Here is a 23,923-nt window from a genome sequence, read left to right as displayed (position 1 = left end):
TGGTTCCCAGACTCAAGGTTGTACCAGTGCCAAGTCTGGCTGGTTTTATAGCACAAAGTGGCTCCTGCAATCTGCCATCCAGAAGCAAGGCAGGTGAGTTTTGTTTGCCAGAGAAATGGGCCTCGGTTTGTGTTTGGGGGCCTGTGGCTGGGAGTGGCCGCCTGGCTCATGAAAATCTACGATAGGCAGGATGGTTCCCAGACCCAAGGTGGCACCAGTGCCAAGTCGGGCTGGTTTGATAGTACCAAGTGGCTCCTGCAATCTGCCATCCAGAAGCGGGGCAGGTGAGTTCTGTTTGCCAGCGAAAATGCCCCTAATTTGTGTTGGAGGACCTATTGCTGGCGGTGGCCTGCTGGCCCCTCAAAATCCATGATACGCAGGATGGTTCCGAGACCCAAGGTGGCACCAGTGTCCAGTAAGGCTTTTTTGATAGTTCCAAGTGGCTCCTGCAATCTGCCATCCAGACGCTGGGAAGATGAGTTTTGTTTTCTCGGGAAAAGGGCCGTTATTTTTGTTTGAAGCCTGTGGCAGTAAGTGGCCGGCGGGTTCCTGAAAATCCACGATACGCAGCATGGTTCCCAGAGCCAAGGTGGCACCAGTGCCAAGTCGGGATGGTTTTACAGTACTAAGTGGCTCCTGCAATCTGCCATCCAGAAGCGAGGCAGCTGAGGTTTTTTTGGAAGAGAATAGGGCCGTGGTTTGTGTTTGGGGGCCTATGTGTGGGAGTGGCCGGCTGGCCCCTGAAAATCCACGGTACGCAGGATGTTTCCCAGCCCCAAGGTAGCAATACTGAAAAGTCGTGCTGGTTTGATAGTACCAAGTGGCTTCTGCAATCTGCCATCCACAACCGGGGCAGCTGAGTTTTGTTTGCCAGGGAAACGGGCCGTGGTTTGTTTTTGGGGGGCTCTGGCTGGGAGTAGCAAGCTGGCTCTCGAAAATCCATGATACGAGGGAGTTTTCCCAGACCCAAGGTGGCACCAGTACCAAGTCGGGCTGGTTTGACAGTGCCAAGTTATCTCTGCAATCTGCCATTCAAGATCAGGGCAGGTGATAATTTTTTGCAAGGGAAAATGGCAAGGTTTAGATTCGGGGAACTGTGGCCGAGAGTGGCAGGCTGGCTCCTGAAATTCTATGATCTGCAGGATGCTTCCCTGACCCAACATGGCACCAGTGCCAAGTCAAGATTGTTTGATGGTACCAAGTGACCCCTGCAATCTGCCATCCAGAAGCGGGGAAGTTGAGTTTTGTTTGCAAGTGAAAAGGGCCGTGGTTTGTGTTTGGGGGCCTGCGGCTGGGAGTGGCCGGCTGGCTCCTGAAAATCCACGATATGCAGGATGGTTCCCAGACCCAAGGTGGCACACGTGCCAAGTCAGGCTTTTTTGATAGTGCCTCGTGGGTCCTGCAATCTGCCATGCAGAAGCTGGGGAGGTGAGTTTTGTCTGCCAGGGACGCGGGCCGAGGTTTGTGTTTGGGGGCCTATGGCTGGGAGTGGCCGGCTGGCTCCTGAAAATCCACAATACGCAGGATGGTTCCCAGACACAAGGTGGCACCAGTGCCATGTCGGGCTGATTTGATAGTACAGACTGGCTCCTCCAATCAGCCATCCACAAGCGGGACAGCTGAGTTTTGTTTGCCAGAGAAAATGACTGAGGTTTTGTTCGGGGTTCTGTGGCTGGGAGTTTCCGCGTGGCCCCTGAAATTCAACGATACGCAGGATGGTTCCCAGACCCAAGGTGGCACCAGTTCCAAGTCAGGCTTTTTTGATAGTGCCTAGATGGTCCTGCTATCTGCCATGAAGAAGCTGGGTAGGTGAGTTTTGTCTGCCAGGGAAACGGGCCCTGGCTTGTGTTTGGGGGCCTGTTTCTGGGAGTGGCCGTGTGGCTCCTGTAAATCGACGATGCGCGGGAGTTTTTCCAGACCCAATGTGGCACCAGTACCAAGTCGGGCTGGTTTGACAGTGAGAAGTGGTTCCTGAAATCTGCCATCTAGAAGCAGGGCAGCTGAGTTTTTTTTGCCAGAGTAAAGGGCCGTGGTTTTTGTTTGGGGGCCTATGGCTGGAAGTGGCCGGCAGGCTCCAGAAAATCCACGATACGCAGGATAGTTCCAAGACCCCAGGTGGCATTAGTGCCAAGTCGAGTTGGTTTGATAGTACCAACTGGTTCCTGCAATCTGCCATCCAGAAGCGGGGCAGCTGAGTTTATTTTGCCAGGAAAAGGGCCGTGGTTCGTGTTTGGGGGCCTGTGGCTGAGAGTGGCCAGCTGGCTCCTGAAAATCTATGATAGGCAAGAATGTTACCAGTCCCATGGTGGCACCAGTGCTAAGTCGTGCTGGTTTGATAGTACCAAGTGGCTCCTGCAATCTTGCATCCAGAAGCGGGGCAGGTGAGATTTGTTTATTAGGGAAAACGCCCGTATTTTGTCTTGTAGGGCCTATTGCTGGGGGTGGCCGGCTGGCCCCTGAAAATCCACAATACGCAGGATGGTTCCCAGAGCCAAGGTGGCACCAGTGCCAAGTCGGGCTGATTTTATACTACTAAGTGGGTCCTGCAATCTGTCATCCAGAAGCGAGGCAGCTGAGTCTGGTTTGCCAGAGAATAGGGCCGTGGTTTGTGTTTGGGGGCCTATGGGATGGAGTGGCCGGCTGGGTCCTGCAAATCCACGATACGCAGGATGGTTCCCAGACTCAAGGTTGTACCAGTGCCAAGTCTGGCTGGTTTTATAGCACAAAGTGGCTCCTGCAATCTGCCATCCAGAAGCAAGGCAGGTGAGTTCTGTTTGCCAGAGAAATGGGCCTCGGTTTGTGTTTGGGGGCCTGTGGCTGGGAGTGGCCGCCTGGCTCATGAAAATCTACGATAGGCAGGATGGTTCCCAGACCCAAGGTGGCACCAGTGCCAAGTCGGGCTGGTTTGATAGTACCAAGTGGCTCCTGCAATCTGCCATCCAGAAGCGGGGCAGGTGAGTACTGTTTGCCAGCGAAAATGCCCCTAATTTGTGTTGGAGGACCTATTGCTGGCGGTGGCCTGCTGGCCCCTCAAAATCCATGATACGCAGGATGGTTCCGAGACCCAAGGTGGCACCAGTGTCCAGTAAGGCTTTTTTGATAGTTCCAAGTGGCTCCTGCAATCTGCCATCCAGACGCTGGGAAGATGAGTTTTGTTTTCTCGGGAAAAGGGCCGTTATTTTTGTTTGAAGCCTGTGGCAGTAAGTGGCCGGCGGGTTCCTGAAAATCCACGATACGCAGCATGGTTCCCAGAGCCAAGGTGGCACCAGTGCCAAGTCGGGATGGTTTTACAGTACTAAGTGGCTCCTGCAATCTGCCATCCAGAAGCGAGGCAGCTGAGGTTTTTTTGGAAGAGAATAGGGCCGTGGTTTGTGTTTGGGGGCCTATGTGTGGGAGTGGCCGGCTGGCCCCTGAAAATCCACGGTACGCAGGATGTTTCCCAGCCCCAAGGTAGCAATACTGAAAAGTCGTGCTGGTTTGATAGTACCAAGTGGCTTCTGCAATCTGCCATCCACAACCGGGGCAGCTGAGTTTTGTTTGCCAGGGAAACGGGCCGTGGTTTGTTTTTGGGGGGCTCTGGCTGGGAGTAGCAAGCTGGCTCTCGAAAATCCATGATACGAGGGAGTTTTCCCAGACCCAAGGTGGCACCAGTACCAAGTCAGGCTGGTTTGACAGTGCCAAGTTATCTCTGCAATCTGCCATTCAAGATCAGGGCAGGTGATAATTTTTTGCAAGGGAAAATGGCAAGGTTTAGATTCGGGGAACTGTGGCCGAGAGTGGCAGGCTGGCTCCTGAAATTCTATGATCTGCAGGATGCTTCCCAGACCCAACATGGCACCAGTGCCAAGTCAAGATTGTTTGATGGTACCAAGTGACCCCTGCAATCTGCCATCCAGAAGCGGGGAAGTTGAGTTTTGTTTGCAAGTGAAAAGGGCCGTGGTTTGTGTTTGGGGGCCTGCGGCTGGGAGTGGCCGGCTGGCTCCTGAAAATCCACGATATGCAGGATGGTTCCCAGACCCAAGGTGGCACACGTGCCAAGTCAGGCTTTTTTGATAGTGCCTCGTGGGTCCTGCAATCTGCCATGCAGAAGCTGGGGAGGTGAGTTTTGTCTGCCAGGGACGCGGGCCGAGGTTTGTGTTTGGGGGCCTATGGCTGGGAGTGGCCGGCTGGCTCCTGAAAATCCACAATACGCAGGATGGTTCCCAGACACAAGGTGGCACCAGTGCCATGTCGGGCTGATTTGATAGTACAGACTGGCTCCTCCAATCAGCCATCCACAAGCGGGACAGCTGAGTTTTGTTTGCCAGAGAAAATGACTGAGGTTTTGTTCGGGGTTCTGTGGCTGGGAGTTTCCGCGTGGCCCCTGAAATTCAACGATACGCAGGATGGTTCCCAGACCCAAGGTGGCACCAGTTCCAAGTCAGGCTTTTTTGATAGTGCCTAGATGGTCCTGCTATCTGCCATGAAGAAGCTGGGTAGGTGAGTTTTGTCTGCCAGGGAAACGGGCCCTGGCTTGTGTTTGGGGGCCTGTTTCTGGGAGTGGCCGTGTGGCTCCTGTAAATCGACGATGCGCGGGAGTTTTTCCAGACCCAATGTGGCACCAGTACCAAGTCGGGCTGGTTTGACAGTGAGAAGTGGTTCCTGAAATCTGCCATCTAGAAGCAGGGCAGCTGAGTTTTTTTTGCCAGAGTAAAGGGCCGTGGTTTTTGTTTGGGGGCCTATGGCTGGAAGTGGCCGGCAGGCTCCAGAAAATCCACGATACGCAGGATAGTTCCAAGACTCCAGGTGGCATTAGTGCCAAGTCGGGTTGGTTTGATAGTACCAACTGGTTCCTGCAATCTGCCATCCAGAATCGGGGCAGCTGAGTTTATTTTGCCAGGAAAAGGGCCGTGGTTCGTGTTTGGGGGCCTGTGGCTGAGAGTGGCCGGCTGGCTCCTGAAAATCTATGATAGGCAAGAATGTTACCAGTCCCATGGTGGCACCAGTGCTAAGTCGTGCTGGTTTGATAGTACCAAGTGGCTCCTGCAATCTTGCATCCAGAAGCGGGGCAGGTGAGATTTGTTTATTAGGGAAAACGCCCGTATTTTGTCTTGTAGGGCCTATTGCTGGGGGTGGCCGGCTGGCCCCTGAAAATCCACAATACGCAGGATGGTTCCCAGAGCCAAGGTGGCACCAGTGCCAAGTCGGGCTGATTTTATACTACTAAGTGGGTCCTGCAATCTGTCATCCAGAAGCGAGGCAGCTGAGTCTGGTTTGCCAGAGAATAGGGCCGTGGTTTGTGTTTGGGGGCCTATGGGATGGAGTGGCCGGCTGGGTCCTGCAAATCCACGATACGCAGGATGGTTCCCAGACTCAAGGTTGTACCAGTGCCAAGTCTGGCTGGTTTTATAGCACAAAGTGGCTCCTGCAATCTGCCATCCAGAAGCAAGGCAGGTGAGTTTTGTTTGCCAGAGAAATGGGCCTCGGTTTGTGTTTGGGGGCCTGTGGCTGGGAGTGGCTGCCTGGCTCATGAAAATCTACGATAGGCAGGATGGTTCCCAGACCCAAGGTGGCACCAGTGCCAAGTCGGGCTGGTTTGATAGTACCAAGTGGCTCCTGCAATCTGCCATCCAGAAGCGGGGCAGGTGAGTTCTGTTTGCCAGCGAAAATGCCCCTAATTTGTGTTGGAGGACCTATTGCTGGCGGTGGCCTGCTGGCCCCTCAAAATCCATGATACGCAGGATGGTTCCGAGACCCAAGGTGGCACCAGTGTCCAGTAAGGCTTTTTTGATAGTTCCAAGTGGCTCCTGCAATCTGCCATCCAGACGCTGGGAAGATGAGTTTTGTTTTCTCGGGAAAAGGGCCGTTATTTTTGTTTGAAGCCTGTGGCAGTAAGTGGCCGGCGGGTTCCTGAAAATCCACGATACGCAGCATGGTTCCCAGAGCCAAGGTGGCACCAGTGCCAAGTCGGGATGGTTTTACAGTACTAAGTGGCTCCTGCAATCTGCCATCCAGAAGCGAGGCAGCTGAGGTTTTTTTGGAAGAGAATAGGGCCGTGGTTTGTGTTTGGGGGCCTATGTGTGGGAGTGGCCGGCTGGCCCCTGAAAATCCACAATACGCAGGATGGTTCCCAGAGCCAAGGTGCCACAAGTGTCCAGTCAGGCTTTTGTGATAGTAGCAAGGGGCTCCTGCAATCTGCCCTCCAGAAGTTGGGAAGGTGAGTTTTGTTTGCCCGGGAAAATGGCCGTTGATTGCGCTGGAAGCCGTTGGCTGAGGTTGGCCGGCTGGCTCCTGAAAATCCCCCATACACAGTATGGTTCCCAGACCCAAGGTGGCACCAGTGCCTAGTCAGGCTGGTTTGATAGTAAAAAGTGGCTCCTCCAATCTTCCATCTAGAAGCGGCACAGTTGAGTTCTGTTTGCAAGGCAAAATGGCCGTGGTTTGTGTTAAGGGGCCTGTGGCTGGAAGTGGCTGGCTGGCTCCTTAAAATCCACGATATGCAGGATGGCTCCCAGACCCAAGGCGGCACCAGTGCAATGTCGGGCCGGTTTTATAGTACCAATTGGCTCCTGCAATCTTCCATCCAGGAGCGGGGCAGCTGAGTTTTGTTTGTCAGGGAAACGGGCCGTGGTTTGGGATTGAGAGGCTATGGATCGGAGTGGCCGGCTGGCTCCTGAAAAGCAACGATAGGCAGGATGTTTACCAGACCCATGGTTGGGCAAGTGCCAAGTCGGGCTGCTTTGATAACACCAAGTGTCTCCTGCAATCTGCCATCAAGAAGCGGGACACCTGAGTTTTGTTTGCCAGGGAATACGCCCGTATTTTCTGTTTGAGGGCCTATTGCTGGGGGTGGCCGGATTTCCCCTGAAAATCCACGATACGCAGGATGGTTTCGTGCCCCAAGGTGGGAGCAGTTTCCAGTAAGGCTTTTGTGATAGTCCCAAGTGGCTCCTGCAATCTGCCATCCAGAAGCAGGGCAGCTGAGTTTTGTTTGCAGGGAAACGGGACGAGGTTTTTGTCTGGGGCCCTATGGCCGGGAGTGGATAGCTGGCTCCTGAAAATCCACGATACGCAGGATGGTTGCCAGACTCAATGTACCAACACTGACAAGTCTGGCTGGTTTTATAGTACCAAGTGGCTCCTGCAATCTGTCATTGAGAAGCAAGGCAGGTGAGTTTTATTTGTCAGGGAAATGGGCTTTGGTTTGTGTTTGATTGCTGTGGCCAGGAGTGGACAGCTGGCTCCTTAAAATCCACGATATGCAGGATGGTTGCCAGGCCCAAGGTGGCACCAGTGCCATGTCGGGCTGCTTTGATATTACCAAGTACCTCCTGCAATCTGCACAGCAGAAGCGGGGAAGCTGAGTTCTGTTTGCCAGGGAAAAGTGTCTTTGTTTAATTTGGGGGCCTGTGGCAGGGAGTGACTGGAGGTGCCTTACAATCCACGATTCGCAGGATGTTTGCTGGACCCAAGGTGGCACCACTGCCAAATTCAGCGGGTTTGATATTACCAAGTGCCTCCTGCAAACTGCAATGCGGAAGCGGGGTAGCTGAATTCTGTTTGCCAGATAAACGGGCCGATGTTTGTGTTTCAGGGTGGGCGCTTCGGAGTGGCCGGCTGGACCCTGAAAATCCACGATTCGCAGTATGGTTCCCAGATCCAAGGTGGCACCAGTGCCTAGTCAGTCTGGTTTGATAGTACCAAGTGGCTCGTGCAATCTGCCATCCTGAAGCGGGGCAGGTGATTTTTCTTTTCAGGGAAAGGAGCCGAGGTTTTTTTCTGGGGGCCTATAACAGGGAGTGGCCAGCTGGCTCCTGCAAATCCACGATACGCAGGATGGTTCCCAGACTCAAGGTGGTAACAGTGCCAAGTCGGGCTGGTTTGATAGTACCAAGTGGCTTCTGCAATCTGCCATCAAAAAGCGGGGCAGGTGACTTTTCTTTGCCAGGGAAAAGGGCCGTGGTTTGTGTTTTGGGGCCTGTGGCTGGGAGTGGCTGCCGGGCACCTTGAAATCTTTGATATGCAGGATGGCTCCCAGACCCAAGGTGGCAACACTACCAAGTAAGGCTGATATTGCAGTTCCAAGTAGCTCCTGCAATCTGCCATCCAGAACCAAGGCAGTTGAGTTTTGTTTGCCACGGAAAAGGGACGTTGTTTTTCTTGGAGGGCCTGTGGCTGGAAGTGGCCACCTGGCCCCTGCAAATCCAAGATAGGCAGGATGGTTCCCAGACCCAAGGTGGCACCAGTGCCAAGTCAGGCTTTTTTGATAGTACAATGTGGGTCCTGAAATCTGCCATCCAGAAGCGGGGCAGCTGAATTTTTTTTGCCAGGGAAAACGGCCGAGGTCTGTGTCTGGGGTCCTATGTCAGGAAGTGGCCGGCTGGCTCCTGAAAAGCTACGATAGTCAGGATGTTTCCCAGACCCAAGGTGGCACCAGTGCCAAGTCATGCTGGTTTGATAGTACCAAGTGGCTCCTGCAATCTGCCATCCAGATGCTAGGCAGATGAGTTTTGTTTTCCAAGGAAAAGGGGCGTGGTTTTTGTTTGGGGGCCTATGTCTGGGTGTGGCCGTCTGGCTCCTGAATACCCACGATACGCAGGATGGTTCCCAGACTCAAGGTGGCATTAGGGCCAAGTCCGGCTGGTTTGATAGTACCAAGTGGCTCCTGCAATCTGCCATCCAGATGCTAGGCAGATGAGTTTTGTTTTCCAAGGAAAAGGGGCGTGGTTTTTGTTTGGGGGCCTATGTCTGGGTGTGGCCGTCTGGCTCCTGAATACCCACGATACGCAGGATGGTTCCCAGACTCAAGGTGGCATTAGGGCCAAGTCCGGCTGGTTTGATAGTACCAAGTGTCTCCTGCAATTTGCCCTCCAGAAGCGGGGGAGGTGACTTTTGTTTCCAAGGGAAAAGGGCCATGTTCTTTGTTTCGGGGCCTGCGGCTAAGAGTGGCCCTCTGGCTCTAAAAAATCCTTGATATGCAGGATGGCTCCGAAACACAAGGGGGCAACACTGCCAAGTCGGGCTGGTTTGGTAGTACCAAGTGGCTTCTGCAATCTGCCATCCAAAAGCGGGGCAGGTGACTTTTCTTTGCCAGGGAAAGGGCCGGAGTTTTTTTTTGGCAGCCTGTTGCATGGAGTGCCCGTCTAGCTCCTGAAAATGCACGATACGCAGCATATTTCCCAGACCCATGGTGGCAACGCAGCCAAGTGGTGTTGGTTTGATAGCACCAAGTGGCTCGTGCAATCTGCCATCAACAAGTGGGGCAGGTGAGTTTTGTTTGCCAGAGAAAGGGGCCGTGGTCTGTTTTTGAGGGCCTGTGGCCTGGAGTGGCCGTCTGGTTCCTGAAAATCCACATTACGCAGGATGGTTCCCAGGCCCAAGGTGGCACCAGTGCCAAGACGGGCTGGTTTGATAGTACCAAGGGGCTCCTGCAATCTTCCATCCAGAACCAGGGAAGGTGAGTTTTTTTTGCCAGAGAAAGGGGCCGTGGTCTGTGTAGGACGGCCTGTGGCTGGGAGTGGCCGGCTGGTTCCTGAAAATCCACGATACGCAGGATGGTTCCGTGCCCCAATGTACCAACACTGACAAGTCGGGCTGGTTTTATAGTACCAAGTGGCTCCTGCAATCTACCATCCAGAAGCAGGCAGGTGAGTTTTGTTTGCCAGGGAAAAGGGACGTTGTTTTCCTTGGAGGGCATGTGGCTGTGAGTGGCAACCTGGCCCCTGAAAATGCACGATAGGCAGGATGGTTCCCAGTCCCAAGGTGGCACCAGTGCCAAGTCATCATTTTTGATACTACCAAATGGGTCCTCCAATCTGCCATGCAGAAGCTGAGCAGGCGAGTTTTGTTTGCCTGGGAAGCCGGCCGTGGTTTGTGTCTGGGGGCCTATGGCCGGGGGTGGCCGGCTGGCACCTGAAAATTTACGATACGCAGGATGTTTCCCAGACACAAGGTGGCATTAGTGCCAAGTCTGTCTGGTTTGATAGTACCAAGTGACTACTGCAATCTGCCATCCTGAAGCAGAGAAGATGAGTTTTGTTTGGCAGAGAAAATGGCCGTGGTTTGTGTTTGGGGGCCTGTGGCTGGGAGTGCCCGGCTGGCCCCTGAAAATCCGCGATACGCAGGGTGATTCCCAGACGCAAGGTGGCACCAGTGCAAAGTCGGGCTGGTTTGATAGTACCAAGTGGCTCCTGCAATCTGCCATCCAGAAGTAGGGCAGCTGAGTTTTGTTTGCCAGGAAAAACAGCGGAGGTCTGTGTCTGGGGGCCTGTGGCAGGAAGTGGCCGGCTGGCTCCTGAAAAGCTACGATAGTCAGGATTGTTTCCAGACCCAAGGTGGCACCAGTGCAAAGTCGGGCTGGTTTGATAGTACAAATTGGCTCCTGCAATCTGCCATCCAGAAGCGGGGCCGCTAGGTTTTGTTTTCCAGGGAAAAGTGCCATGGCTTGTGTTTTGGGGACTGTTTCTGGGAGTTGTTGGCTGCCTCCTGAAAATCGACGGTTCGCAGGATGTTTTAAAGACCCAAGGAGGCACCAGTGCCACGTCGGGCTTCCTTGACAGTACCATGTTTTTCCTGAAATGTGCCATCCACGATCGGGGAAGGTGATTATTTTTTGCAAGTGAAAAGGGCGAAGTTTGGATTCGGGGTCTGTGGCCGAGAGTGGCCGGCTGGCTCATGAAATTCTTTGATGTGCAGGATGCTTCCCAGACCCAACATTGCACAAGTGCCAAGTCAGACTATTTTGATGGTACCAAGTGGCTCCTGCAATCTGCCATGCAGAAGCGGGGCAGCTGAGTTTTGTTTGCCAAGGAAAAGGGGCGTGGTTTGTCTTTGGTGGCCTGCGGCTGGGAGTGGCTGGCTGGCTCCTGAAAATCCATGACACGTGGGAGTTTTCCCAGACCCAAGCTGGTACCAGTGCCAAGTCTGGCTGGTTTGACAGTGCCAAGTGTTTCCTGCAATCTGCCATCCAGAAGCAGGGCAGCTGATATTTTTTTTTCCAGAGAAAAGGGCTGTGGTTTGTGTTTGGGGGCCTATGTCTGGGTGTGGCCGTCTGGCTCCTGCTAATCCACGATACGCAGGATGGTTCCCAGACCCAAGGTGGCATTAGGGCCAAGTCGAGCTGGTTTGATAGTACCAAGTGGCTCCTGAAATCTGCCCTCCAGAAGCGAGGCAGGTGACTTTTGTTTACCAGGGAAACGGGCCGCGGTTTATTTTTGGTGGCCTGTTGCAGGGAGTCAACGGCTAGCTCCTGAAAATACACGATATGCAGCATCTTTCCCAGACCCATGTTGGCAACAGTGCCAAGTCGGGCTGGTTTGATAGTACCAAGCAGCTCCTGCAATCTGCCATCCACGACTGGGGCAGGTGAGTTTTGTTTTCCAGGGAAAATTTCCGTGGTTTGTGCTTGGGGGCCGGAGGTTGGGAGTGGCCGCCTGGACCCTGAAAATCCACGATACGCAGGATGGTTCCCAGACGCAAGGTGGCAGCAGTGCCAAGTCGGGCTGGTTTTGTAGTAGCAAGTGGCTCCTGCAGTCTGCCATCCAGAACCAGGGCAGGTGAGCTTTGTTTGTAAGGGAAAAGGGCCATGGTTTTTCTTTCGGGGCCTGCGGCTTAGAGTGGCCGGCCGGCTCTTTAAAATCTTTGATGGCTCTTGCAGGATGGCTCCAAGACCCAAGGGGGCAACACAGCCAAGTCTGGTTTATTTCACTGTTCAAAGTGGCTCCTGCAATCTGCCATCCAGAAGCGGGGCAGGTGTGTTTTGTTTGCCCGGGAAACGGGCCGAGGTTTTGTATGGGGGCCTATGGCCTGCAGTGTCCGTCTGGTTCCTGAAAATCTACGATACGCAGGATGGTTCCCAGACCCAAGGTGGCACAAGTTCCACGTTGGGCTGGTTTGATAATACCAAGTGGCTTCTGCAATCTGCCATCCAGAAACGTGGCAGGTGAGTTTTGTTTGCCAGAGAAAGGGGCCGTGGTCTGTGTTTGAGGGCCGGTGGCTGGGAGTGGCCGACTGGTTCCGGAAAATCCACGATACGCAGAATGTTTCCCAGACCCAAGTTGGCACCAGCGCCAAGTCAGGCTGGTTTATTATTACCAAGTGGCTTATGCAATCTGCCATCCAGAAAAGGGGCAGGTGAGTTTTTTTTGCCAGGGAAACTGACCAAGGTTTGTGTTTGGGGGCCAATGGCCTGCAGTGTCCGTCTGGTTCCTGAAAATCTATGGTACGCAGGGTTGTTCCCAGACCCAAGGTGGCACCAGTGCCAAGTCGGGTTGGTTTGATAGTACCAAGTGCCTCCTGTAATCTGCCATCCGGAAGAGGTGCTGGTGAGTTTGTTTTCCAGAGAAAAAAAGCCGTGGTTTGAGTTTGGGGGCCGTGCCTCGGAGTGGCCAGCTGGATCCTGAATATTAGGAATACGCATGATGGTTTGCAGACCCACGGTGGAAACAGTGCCAAGTAAGGCTGGTTTGATAGTACCAAGTGGCTCCTGCAATCTCCCATCCAGAAGCGGGGCACTTGAGTTTTGCTTGCTAGAGAAACGGGCCCAGGTTTGTGACTGGGGGACTACTTCCTGCAGTGTCTGAATGGTTCCTGAAAATCGACGATTCGCAGGATGTTTCTCAGACCCACGGTGGCACCAAAGCCATATCGGGCTGGTTTTTATTAACAAGTGCCTCCTGACATCTGCTATGCAGAATTCGGGCAGGTGAGTTTGGTTTGCCAGGGAAAAGGGCCTTGTTTTTGTCTTGGAGCATGTGGCAGTGAGTGACTGGCTGGCTCCTTAAAATCCACGATTCGCAGGATGTTTGCCAGACCCAATGTGGCACCAGTGCCACGTCAGGCTGGTTTGATAGTACCAAGTGCCTCCTGCAATCTGCCATCCAGAAGAGGGGCAGCTGAGTTTTGTTTACCAGGGAAACGGGACCAGGTTTGTTTTTGGGGGCCTACGGCCAGTAGTGGCCTGCTGGATCCTGAAAATCTATGACAGGCAGGATGGTTCCCAGACCCAAGGTGGCACCAGTGCAAAATCGGGCTGGTTTTATATTACCAAGTGCCTCCTGCAATCTGCCATCCAGAAGCGGGACAGCTGAGTTTTGTTTGCCAATAAAAAGGGCCGTGGTATTTGTTTGGGGGCCTGTGGCTGGGAGTGGCCGGCTGGCTCATGAAAATCTACGATAGGCAGGATGGTTCCCAGACCCAAGTTGGCACAAGTGCCAAATCAGGCTGGTTTGATAGTACCAAGTGACTCCTGCAATGTGCCATCCAGAAGCGGGGCAGCTGAGTTTTGTTTGCCAGGGAAACAAGCCGAGGTTTGTGTCTGGGGGCCTGTGGCTCAGATTTGCCGGCTGGCTCCTGAAAATCCAAGATATGCAGTATGGTCCCCAGACCCAAGTTGGCACCAGTACCAAGACGGGCTGGTTTGATAGTACAAAGTGGCTCCTGCAATCTGCCGTCCAGAAGCGGGGCAGCTGAGTTTTTTTTTCCAAGAATAAGGGACGTTGTTTTTTTTGGAGGGCCTGTGGCTGGGAGTGGGCGGCTGGCCCCTGAAAATCCGCGATACGCAGGATGGTTCCTAGACCCTTGTTGGCACCAGTGCCTAGTCAGTCTGGTTTGATAGTACCAAGTGGCTCGTGCAATCTGCCATCCAGAAGCAGGGCAGGTGATTTTTCTTTTCAGGGAAACGAGCCGAGGTTTTTTTCTGGGGGCCTATAACAGGGAGTGGCCAGCTGGCTCCTGCAAATCCACGATACGCAGGATGGTTCCCAGACCCAAGGTGGCACCAGTGCCAAGTTGGGCTAGTTTTATAGTACCAAGTGTCTCCTGCAATCTACCATCCAGAAGCCGGGTAGCTGAGTTTTGCTTGCCAGAGAAACGGGCCCAGGTTTGTTTCTGGGGGCCTATTGCCTGCAGTGTGTGTCTGGTTCCTGAAAATCTACTATAGGCAGGATGGTTCCCAGACCCATGGTGGCACCAGTGCCAAGTCAGGCTGGTTTCAAAGTGCCAAGTGGCTCCTGAAATCTGCCATCAAGATGCGTGGCAGGTGCGTTTTTTCTGCCAGGGAAAATGGCCGTGGTTTGTGTTTTGGGGCCTGTGGCTCGGAGTGGCCGGCTGGCTCCTGAAATCCACGATACGCAGTATGGTTCCCAGACCCGAGGTGGCACCACAGCCATATCGGTCTGGTTTTGTAGTACCAAGGGGCTTCTGCAATCCGCCATCCAGAAGTGGGGCAGGGTAGTTTTGTTTTCCAGGGAAACTGGCCGAAGTTTGTGTCTGGGGGCTTATGGCCGGGCGTGGCCGGCTGGCTCCTGAAAATCCACGATACGCAGGATGGTTCCCAGAGCCAAGGTGGCCCCAGTACCAGGAAGGGTTGGTTTCACAGGACCAAGTGGCTCCTGCAATCTGCCATTCAGAAGCGGCGCAGCTGAGTTTTGTTTGCCAAGAAAAAGGGCCGTGGTATGTGTTTGGGGGCCTGTGGCTGGGAGGGGCCGGCTGGCTAATGAAAATCTACGATAGGCAGGATGGTTCCTAGACCCTTGTGGGCACCAGTGCCAAGTAAGGCTTTTTTGATAGTACCAAGTGACTCCTGCAATCTGCCATCGAGAAGCGGGGCAGGTGAGTTTTGTTTGCCGGAGAAAAGGGCCGTGGTTTGAGTTTGGGGGCCTATGGCTGGGAGTGGCCTGCTGGCGCCTTAAAATCCACGATTCGCAGGATGGTTCCCAGACCCAAGGTGGCACCAGTGCAAGTCAAGCTGGTTTCATAGTACCAAGTGGCTCCTGGAATCTGCCATCCAGAAGCTGGGCAGGTGAGTTTTGCTTGCCTGGGAGAAGGGCCAAGGTTTGTGTTAGGGGAACTGTGTCTGGGAGTGGCCGGCTGGCTCCTGAAAATCCGCGATACGCAGGATGGTTCCCAGACCCAAGGTTGAACCAGTGCCATGTCAGGCTGGTTTGATATTACCAAGTGGTTCCTGCAATCTGCCATCCACATGCGGGGCAGCTGAGTTTTGTTTGCCAGGGAAAACGGGCCTTGTTTTTTTGGGGGCCTGTGAAAGGGAGCGTGTTGCTGGCGCCTTAAAATCCACGATTCGCAGGCTGTTTGCAAGACCCAAGTTGGCATTAGGGCCAAGTAGGGCAAGTTTGTTAGTACCAAGTGGCTCCTGCAATCTGCAATCCAGAAGCGGGGCAGCTGAGTTTTGTTTGCCAGAGAAAGGGCCGTGGTTTGTGTTTGGGGGACTTTGGCTGGGAGTGGCTGGCTGGCTCCTGAAAATCCACGATACGCAGGATGGTTTCCAGACCCAAGGTGGCACCAGTGCCAAGTCGGGCTGGTTTGATAGTACCAAGTCCCTTCTGCAATCTGTCATCCAGAAGAGGGCACGTGACTTTTTTTTGCCAGGGAAAAGGGCCTTGTTTTTTTCTTGGACCATGTGGCAGTGAGTGGCTGGCTGGCTCCTTAAAATCCACGATTCGCAGGATGTTTGCCAGACCCAATGTGGCACCAGTGCCACGTCAGGCTGGTTTGATAGTACCAAGTCTTTCCTGCAATCTGCCCTCCAGAAGCGGGGGAGGTGACTTTTGTTTACAAGGGAAAAGGGCCATGTACTTTCTTTCGGGGCCATTGACTAAGAGTGGCCCTCTGGCTCTAAAAAATCCTTGATATGCAGGATGGCTCCGAGACACAAGGGGGCAACACTGCCAAGTCGGGCTGGTTTGATAGTACCAAGCAGCTTCTGCAATCTGCCATCCAAAAGCGGGGCAGGTGACTTTTCTTTGCCAGGGAAAGGGCCGGGCTTTTTTTTTGGCAGCCTTTTGCTTGGAGTGCCCGTCTAGCTCCTGAAAATGCTTGATACGCAGCATATTTCCCAGACCCATGGTGGCAACTCAGCCAAGTGGTGTTGGTTTGATAGTACCAAGTGGCTCGTGCAATCTGCCATCAACAAGTGGGGCAGGTGAGTTTTGTTTGCCAGAGAAAGGGGCCGTGGTCTGTGTAGGACGGCCTGTGGCTGGGAGTGGCCGGCTGGTTCCTGAAAATCCACGATACGCAGGATGGATCCCAGACCAATTGTGGCACCAGTGCCAAGTCAGGCTGATTTGATAGTACCAAGTGGCTCCTGAAATCTGCCCTCCAGAAGCGAGGCAGGTGACTTTTGTTTACCAGGGAAACGGACCGCGGTTTATTTTTGGTGGCCTGTTGCAGGGAGTCAACGGCTAACTCCTGAAAATACACGATATGCAGCATGTTTCCCAGACCCATGTTGGCAACAGTGCCAAGTCAGGCTGGTTTGATAGTACCAAGCAGCTCCTGCAATCTGCCATCCACGACTGGGGCAGGTGAGTTTTGTTTTCCACGGAAAATTTCCGTGGTTTGTGCTTGGGTGCCGGAGGTTGGGAGTGGCCGCCTGGACCCTGAAAATCCACGATACGCAGGATGGTTCCCAGACGCAAGGTGGCAGCAGTGCCAAGTCGGGCTGGTTTTGTAGTAGCAAGTGGCTCCTGCAGTCTGCCATCCAGAACCAGGGCAGGTGAGCTTTGTTTGTAAGGGAAAAGGGCCATGGTTTTTCTTTCGGGGCCTGCGGCTTAGAGTGGCCGGCCGGCTCTTAAAAATCTTTGATGGCTCTTGCAGGATGGCTCCAAGACCCAAGGGGGCAACACAGCCAAGTCTGGTTTATTTCGCAGTTCCAAGTGGCTCCTGCAATCTGCCATCCAGAAGCAGGGTAGTTGAGTTTTGCTTGCCAGGGAAACGGGCCGAGGTTTTGTATGGGGGCCTATGGCCTGCAGTGTCCGTCTGGTTCCTGAAAATCTACGATACGCAGGATGGTTCCCAGACCCAAGGTGGCACAAGTTCCAAGTCGGGCTGGTTTGATAGTACCAAGTGGCTCCTGCAATCTGCCATCCAGAAAAGGGGCAGGTGAGTTTTGTTTGCCAGGGAAACTGACCACGGTTTGTGTTTGGGGGCCTATGGCCTGCAGTGTCCGTCTGGTTCCTGAAAATCTACGGTACGCAGGGTTGTTCCCAGACCCAAGGTGGCACCAGTGCCAAGTCAGGTTGGTTTGATAGTACCAAGTGCCTCCTGTAATCTGCCATCCGCAAGAGGTGCTGGTGAGTTTGGTTTCCAGAGAAAAAAGACGTGGTTTGAGTTTGGGGGCCCGTGGCTCGGAGTGGCCGGCTGGATCCTGAATATTACGAATACGCACGATGGTTTGCAGACCCACGGTGGAAACAGTGACAAGTAAGGCTGGTTTGATAGTACCAAGTGGCTCCTGCAATCTCCCATCCAGAAGCGGGGCACTTGAGTTTTGCTTGCTAGAGAAACGGGCCCAGGTTTGTGACTGGGGGACTATTTCCTGCAGTGTCTGAATGGTTCCTGAAAATCGACGATTCGCAGGATGTTTCTCAGACCCACGGTGGCACCAAAGCCATATCGGGCTGGTTTTTATTAACAAGTGCCTCCTGACATCTGCTATGCAGAATTCGGGCAGGTGAGTTTGGTTTGCCAGGGAAAAGGGCCTTGTTTTTGTCTTGGAGCATGTGGCAGTGAGTGGCTGGCTGGCTCCTTAAAATCCACGATTCGCAGGATGTTTGCCAGACCCAATGTGGCACCAGTGCCACGTCAGGCTGGTTTGATAGTACCAAGTGCCTCCTGCAATCTGCCATCCAGAAGAGGGGCAGCTGAGTTTTGTTTACCAGGGAAATGGGACCAGGTTTGTTTTTGTAGGCCTACGGCCGGTAGTGGCCGGCTGGATCCTGAAAATCTATGACAGGCAGGATGGTTCCCAGACCCAAGGTGGCACCAGTGCCAAGTCAGGCTGGTTTGATAGTACAAAGTGGCTCCTGAAATCTGCCATCCAGAAACGGGGCAGCTGAGTTTTCTTTGCAAGAGAAAAGGGCCGTGGTTTGTGTTTGAGGGCCTGTGGCTGGGAGTGCCCGGCTGGCTCCTGAAAATCAACAATACGCAGTATGGTTCCCAGACCCAAGGTGGCACCAGTGCCAAGTCAGGCTGGTTTGATAGTACCAAGTGGCTCCTGCGATCTGCCATCCAGAAGCGGGGCAGGTGAGTTTTTTTTGCCCGAGAAAGGGGCCGTGGGTTGTGTTTGAGGGCCTGTGGCTGGGAGTGGCCGGCTGGACCCTGAAAATCAATAATACATAGGATATTTCCCAGATCCTTTTTGGCACCAGTGCAAAATCGGGCTGGTTTTATATTACCAAGTGCCTCCTGCAATCTGCCATACACAAGCGCGCAGCTGAGTTTGGTTTGTCAGGGAAAAGGGCCTTTGTTTTCTTTTTGGGGGCCTGTGGCAAGAAGAGGCTGGCTGGCGCCTTAAAATCCAGGATTTGCAGGATGTTTGTTAGACCCAAGGTGGCACCAGTGCCAAGTCGGGCTGATTTGATAGTACCAAGTGCCTCCTGCAATCTGCCATCCAGAAGCGGGACAGCTGAGTTTTGTTTGCCAGGGGAAAGGGTCTTTGTTTTGGTTTGGGGCCCTGTGGCAGGGAGTGGCTGGCTGGTGCCTTAAAATCCAGGATTCGCAGGATTTTTGCCAGACCCAAGGTGGCACCACATCCAAATCCAGCTGGTTTAATATTAGAAAGTGCCTCCTGCTATCTTCCATGCAGAAGCGGGGCAGCTGAATTTTGTTTGCCAGATAAAAAGGCCGCGGTTTGTGTTTCAGGGTGGGTGGTTGAGAGTGGCCGGCTGGACCCTGAAAATCCACGACACGCCAGATGGTTCCCAGACCCAAGGTGGCACCAGTGCCAAGTTGGGCTAGTTTTATAGTACCAAGTGTCTCCTGCAATCTACCATCCAGAAGCCGGGTAGCTGAGTTTTGCTTGCCAGGGAAACGGGCCCAGGTTTGTTTCTGAGGGCCTATTGCCTGCAGTGCGCGTCTGGTTCCTGAAAATCTACTATAGGCAGGATGGTTTCCAGACCCATGGTGGCACCAGTGCCAAGTCAGGCTGGTTTCAAAGTGCCAAGTGGCTCCTGAAATCTGCCATCCAGAAGTGTGGCAGGTGCGTTTTTTCTGCCAGGGAAAATGGCCGTGGTTTGTGTTTTGGGGCCTGTGGCTCGGAGTGGCCGGCTGGCTCCTGAAATCCACGACACGCAGGATGGTTCCCAGACCCAAGGTGGCACCACAGCCATATCGGGCTGGTTTTGAAGTACCAAGGGGCTTTTGCAATCCGCCATCCAGAAGTGGGGCAGGGTAGTTTTGTTTTCCAGGGAAACTGGCCGAAGTTTGTGTCTGGGGGCTTATGGCCGGGCGTGGCCGGCTGGCTCCTGAAAATCCACGATACGCAGGATGGTTCCCAGAGCCAAGGTGGCCCCAGTACCAGGAAGGGTTGGTTTCACAGTACCAAGTGGCTCCTGCAATTTGCCATTCAGAAGCGGGGCAGCTGAGTTTTGTTTGCCAATAAAAAGGGCCGTGGTATTTGTTTGGGGGCCTGTGGCTGGGAGTGGCCGGCTGGCTCATGAAAATCTACGATAGGCAGGATGGTTCCCAGACCCAAGTTGGCACCAGTGCCAAATCAGGCTGGTTTGATAGTACCAAGTGACTCCTGCAATGTGCCATCCAGAAGCGGGGCAGCTGAGTTTTGTTTGCCAGGGAAACAAGCCGAGGTTTGTGTCTGGGGGCCTGTGGCTCAGATTTGCCGGCTGGCTCCTGAAAATCCAAGATATGCAGTATGGTCCCCAGACCCAAGTTGGCACCAGTACCAAGACGGGCTGGTTTGATAGTACAAAGTGGCTCCTGCAATCTGCCGTCCATAAGCGGGGCAGCTGAGTTTTTTTTTTCCAAGAATAAGGGACGTTGTTTTTTTTGGAGGGCCTGTGGCTGGGAGTGGGCGGCTGGCCCCTGAAAATCAACAATACGCAGTATGGTTCCCAGACCCAAGGTGGCACCAGTGCCAAGTCAGGCTGGTTTGATAATACCAAGTGGCTCCTGCGATCTGCCATCCAGAAGCGGGGCTGCTGAGTTTTTTTTGCCCGAGAAAGGGGCCGTGGGTTGTCTTTGAGGGCCTGTGGCTGGGAGTGGCCGGCTGGACCCTGAAAATCAATAATACATAGGATATTTCCCAGATCCTTTTTGGCACCAGTGCAAAATCGGGCTGGTTTTATATTACCAAGTGCCTCCTGCAATCTGCCATACACAAGCGCGCAGCTGAGTTTGGTTTGTCAGGGAAAAGGGCCTTTGTTTTCTTTTTGGGGGCCTGTGGCAAGAAGAGGCTGGCTGGCGCCTTAAAATCCAGGATTTGCAGGATGTTTGTTAGACCCAAGGTGGCACCAGTGCCAAGTCGGGCTGATTTGATAGTACCAAGTGCCTCCTGCAATCTGCCATCCAGAAGCGGGACAGCTGAGTTTTGTTTGCCAGGGGAAAGGGTCTTTGTTTTGGTTTGGGGCCCTGTGGCAGGGAGTGGCTGGCTGGTGCCTTAAAATCCAGGATTCGCAGGATTTTTGCCAGACCCAAGGTGGCACCACATCCAAATCCAGCTGGTTTAATATTAGAAAGTGCCTCCTGCTATCTTCCATGCAGAAGCGGGGCAGCTGAATTTTGTTTGCCAGATAAAAAGGCCGCGGTTTGTGTTTCAGGGTGGGTGGTTGAGAGTGGCCGGCTGGACCCTGAAAATCCACGATACGCCAGATGGTTCCCAGACCCAAGGTGGCACCAGTGCCAAGTTGGGCTAGTTTTATAGTACCAAGTGTCTCCTGCAATCTACCATCCAGAAGCCGGGTAGCTGAGTTTTGCTTGCCAGGGAAACGGGCCCAGGTTTGTTTCTGAGGGCCTATTGCCTGCAGTGTGCGTCTGGTTCCTGAAAATCTACTATAGGCAGGATGGTTTCCAGACCCAAGGTGGCACCAGTGCCAAGTCAGGCTGGTTTCAAAGTGCCAAGTGGCTCCTGAAATCTGCCATCCAGAAGTGTGGCAGGTGCGTTTTTTCTGCCAGGGAAAATGGCCGTGGTTTGTGTTTTGGGGCCTGTGGCTCGGAGTGGCCGGCTGGCTCCTGAAATCCACGACACGCAGGATGGTTCCCAGACCCAAGGTGGCACCACAGCCATATCGGGCTGGTTTTGAAGTACCAAGGGGCTTTTGCAATCCGCCATCCAGAAGTGGGGCAGGGTAGTTTTGTTTTCCAGGGAAACTGGCCGAAGTTTGTGTCTGGGGGCTTATGGCCGGGAGTGGCCGGCTGGCTCCTGAAAATCCACGATACGCAGGATGGTTCCCAGAGCCAAGGTGGCCCCAGTACCAGGAAGGGTTGGTTTCACAGTACCAAGTGGCTCCTGCAATTTGCCATTCAGAAGCGGGGCAGCTGAGTTTTGTTTGCCAATAAAAAGGGCCGTGGTATTTGTTTGGGGGCCTGTGGCTGGGAGTGGCCGGCTGGCTCATGAAAATCTACGATAGGCAGGATGGTTCCCAGACCCAAGTTGGCACCAGTGCCAAATCAGGCTGGTTTGATAGTACCAAGTGACTCCTGCAATGTGCCATCCAGAAGCGGGGCAGCTGAGTTTTGTTTGCCAGGGAAACAAGCCGAGGTTTGTGTCTGGGGGCCTGTGGCTCAGATTTGCCGGCTGGCTCCTGAAAATCCAAGATATGCAGTATGGTCCCCAGACCCAAGTTGGCACCAGTACCAAGACGGGCTGGTTTGATAGTACAAAGTGGCTCCTGCAATCTGCCGTCCAGAAGCGGGGCAGCTGAGTTTTTTTTTGCCAAGAATAAGGGACGTTGTTTTTTTTGGAGGGCCTGTGGCTGGGAGTGGGCGGCTGGCCCCTGAAAATCAACAATACGCAGTATGGTTCCCAGACCCAAGGTGGCACCAGTGCCAAGTCAGGCTGGTTTGATAGTACCAAGTGGCTCCTGCGATCTGCCATCCAGAAGCGGGGCAGGTGAGTTTTTTTTGCCCGAGAAAGGGGCCGTGGGTTGTGTTTGAGGGCCTGTGGCTGGGAGTGGCCGGCTGGACCCTGAAAATCAATAATACATAGGATGGTTGCCAGATCCTTTTTGGCACCAGTGCAAAATCGGGCTGGTTTTATATTACCAAGTGCCTCCTGCAATCTGCCATACACAAGCGCGCAGCTGAGTTTGGTTTGTCAGGGAAAAGGGCCTTTGTTTTCTTTTTGGGGGCCTGTGGCAAGAAGAGGCTGGCTGGCGCCTTAAAATCCAGGATTTGCAGGATGTTTGTTAGACCCAAGGTGGCACCAGTGCCAAGTCGGGCTGATTTGATAGTACCAAGTGCCTCCTGCAATCTGCCATCCAGAAGCGGGACAGCTGAGTTTTGTTTGCCAGGGGAAAGGGTCTTTGTTTTGGTTTGGGGCCCTGTGGCAGGGAGTGGCTGGCTGGTGCCTTAAAATCCAGGATTCGCAGGATTTTTGCCAGACCCAAGGTGGCACCACAGCCATATCGGGCTGGTTTTGAAGTACCAAGGGGCTTTTGCAATCCGCCATCCAGAAGTGGGGCAGGGTAGTTTTGTTTTCCAGGGAAACTGGCCGAAGTTTGTGTCTGGGGGCTTATGGCCGGGCGTGGCCGGCTGGCTCCTGAAAATCCACGATACGCAGGATGGTTCCCAGAGCCAAGGTGGCCCCAGTACCAGGAAGGGTTGGTTTCACAGTACCAAGTGGCTCCTGCAATTTGCCATTCAGAAGCGGGGCAGCTGAGTTTTGTTTGCCAATAAAAAGGGCCGTGGTATTTGTTTGGGAGCCTGTGGCTGGGAGTGGCCGGCTGGCTCATGAAAATCTATGATAGGCAGGATGGTTCCCAGACCCAAGTTGGCACCAGTGCCAAATCAGGCTGGTTTGATAGTACCAAGTGACTCCTGCAATGTGCCATCCAGAAGCGGGGCAGCTGAGTTTTGTTTGCCAGGGAAACAAGCCGAGGTTTGTGTCTGGGGGCCTGTGGCTCAGATTTGCCGGCTGGCTCTTGAAAATACAAGATATGCAGTATGGTCCCCAGACCCAAGTTGGCACCAGTACCAAGACGGGCTGGTTTGATAGTACAAAGTGGCTCCTGCAATCTGCCGTCCAGAAGCGGGGCAGCTGAGTTTTTTTTTTCCAAGAATAAGGGACGTTGTTTTTTTTGGAGGGCCTGTGGCTGGGAGTGGGCGGCTGGCCCCTGAAAATCAACAATACGCAGTATGGTTCCCAGACCCAAGGTGGCACCAGTGCCAAGTCAGGCTGGTTTGATAGTACCAAGTGGCTCCTGCGATCTGCCATCCAGAAGCGGGGCAGGTGAGTTTTTTTTGCCAGAGAAACGGGCCGAGGTTTGTGTTTGGGGGCCTATGGCTTGGAAAGGCCTGCTGGCTCCTTAAAATCCACGATACGTAGGATGGTTCCCAGACCCAAGGTGGCACCAGTGCCAAGTCAGGCTGGTTTGATAGTACCAAGTGGCCCTTGCAATCTGCAATCCAGAAGCGGGGCAGGTGAGTTTTGTTTGCCAGGGAGAAGCGCCGAGGTTTGTGTTAGGGGAACTGTGTCTGGGAGTGGCCGGCTGGCTCCTGAAAATCCGTGATACGCAGGATGGTTCCCAGACCCAAGGTTGAACCAGTGCCATGTCGGGCTGGTTTGATAGTACCAAGTGGTTCCTGCAATCTGCCATCCAGAAGCAGGGCAGCTGAGTTTTGTTTGCCAGGGAAAACGGGCCTTGTTTTTTTGGGGGCCTGTGAAAGGGACCGTGTTGCTGGCGCCTTAAAATCCACGATTCGCAGGATGGATTCCAGACCCAAGGTGGCACCAGTGCCAAGTCGGGCTGGTTTAATAGTAACAAGTGCCTCCTGCAATCTGTCATCCAGAAGAGGGCAGGTGAGTTTTGTTTGCCACGGAAACGGGACCAGGTTTTTGTCTGGGCGCCTATGGCTTGAAGTGGCCGGCTGATTCCTTAAAATCTATGATAGGCAGGATTGTTCCCAAACCCAAGTTGGCACCAGTGCCTAGTCGAGCTTGTTTGATAGTAAAAAGTGGCTCCTGCAATGTGCC

This window comes from Melospiza melodia, chromosome W, assembly GCF_035770615.1.
Source record: "Melospiza melodia melodia isolate bMelMel2 chromosome W, bMelMel2.pri, whole genome shotgun sequence".
Classification (NCBI taxonomy): domain Eukaryota; kingdom Metazoa; phylum Chordata; class Aves; order Passeriformes; family Passerellidae; genus Melospiza; species Melospiza melodia.
This window is presented reverse-complemented; position numbering follows the sequence as displayed.